The 1,876-nt window shown below is 36.6% G+C and overlaps 1 pseudogene; it reads right to left on the minus strand.

Annotated features, from left to right (window-relative positions):
- Window positions 1-343: 343 nt before the first annotated feature.
- Window positions 344-1,326, minus strand: LOC122747327 (annotated as a pseudogene).
- Window positions 1,327-1,876: the final 550 nt, after the last annotated feature.

Here is a 1,876-nt window from a genome sequence, read left to right on the forward strand (position 1 = left end):
ACGAGCAACTATAAGAAGGAATAAATTACATTGTCCAACAGAGTTGGAAAAAACCTGTGGCTAGAGATCCTATCAGTTGATCTGCAAATTGATTTTTAAAAAATTCTTATTTTAAGAGGTTATTGTCCATCCCTCAAAAAGAGAATGAATGTTATTTTTTAGAAAACTATTATCTATTTCTTTAATCGCTGAATGCCTCTTTGGCTAATATTTGGAAGATACAGTCTTTAGTTCTAACCTTGGTACATTTTCTACCATTTTTATTTACAAGTCACCTTCTGAATGCTGTGCTACTCTGACATATTTCTGAAATGAGCTCTGTCTCAGATATATGCACAAGGAGTCAATGTTGGGTAATATGAATATTTTGATATTTTTTAAAAGTCACTTTGCTATTTTTTCCTTCAGTCTTCAAATTATTACTAACAGTTTCCAAAGACATATTCATAGCAGCTTGAAGCATCTTTCCTTTAGTAATATCATCACCTGGATCAAATTCAAGTGCATCTGGAATATCTTCTGAAATATTATTTCTGGAACAGTCTTGCATACTAAGTAGAATTGCTCTACACAGATCTGCTTCTTCATTTTTCGTATCAAGTTCCTGTGGACTTAGTGCTAGAGCTCTTTGTAGATTCTCTTCATCTTCATCTAACATTCCTGTTCCATCTTATGAATGACTTACTTCTAAAGATTGCTCTAGGCCTGTTTTCTATACTCTTTGATCTTTTAGTTGAGCTAATTCTTCCCCAATAAGTTTTGGTCTTTGCATTTGTTGTAACCAGATCATTAGAAGGAGCTCGTCAGTTTCACAGTCTGGTAGATCACCCTTAACAACAAATATGGAATAACCCTCCTGTTGTAACTGAGCCAAGAAAAGTGCAAGGTAAGTATCTGATATTAATTCTAGACCCATCAAGAGAGAGTTTAGATTAAACCCCTGTTTTCCTAATTTTTGAATATAAACCAATGTTCTTTATGGTTGCCTATAAATGATCTTTTGTTTATAGGATTGATCCCAAACCTCTGATACTCTGGGCTTTAGAAAATTATTAGCTCTAAACCTCAAACTTTCAAGGCATTGCTTCTAACTTGAATAGGGAAGAAACCACTGTCACCCATATTCCCTGAAGGTTGTTGTAAAAATGTTTGATAACCTTCACTAGTGACTCCTCTCTCTGCTATCCTCATCTTCTCTTCTTCATCTAGCTGATGAGCAATAGATGATAATTCCACAGGGCTAAAATATTCCCCTTACAAAAATTTATTCAGGCAATGTTGAGCACAGAGTGAGCCTTCTTGTTTCTCATGGAAGATGGACTCCATGTTTATTTGTCTGGAGTCAACACCCAATCATGAACCACCCCACTCCAGTCCCTTCGTCCCTCCCCCATACCCCCCCACCTCCATCCCCATCCCCACCCCCAGGCTCCCAGGACTTTCTAAAATCATCTTTCTTGTCATTTCTTATAGCACAATAATATTCTATTACAATCATATACCACAGCTTGTTTAACTATTCCCCAACTGGTGATGGCATCCCTTTGATTTCCAATTCTTAGCCACTACAAAAAGAACTACAATAAACATTTTTGTACAAATAGGTAGTTTTCTCTTTTTGGGGATGTCTTTGGGATATAAACTTAACAGTGGTATTACTTGATCAACAGGTATGCACAGGTTCTCAGCCCTTTGAGCATAGTTCCTAATTGCTCTCCAGAATGGTAGGATCAAGTGATTGACTCAGTAACAGTGGGTTAGTGTCCTAGTTTTCCCACATCCCCTCCAACATCAAACATTTTCCCATTTTGTTATATTAGTTTCTTTGATAGGTGGGAGGTGCTATCTCAGAGTTGTTTTATTTTTCGTTTCTCTG

This window comes from Dromiciops gliroides, chromosome 3 (genome assembly GCF_019393635.1).
Source record: "Dromiciops gliroides isolate mDroGli1 chromosome 3, mDroGli1.pri, whole genome shotgun sequence".
Lineage (NCBI taxonomy): Eukaryota > Metazoa > Chordata > Mammalia > Microbiotheria > Microbiotheriidae > Dromiciops > Dromiciops gliroides.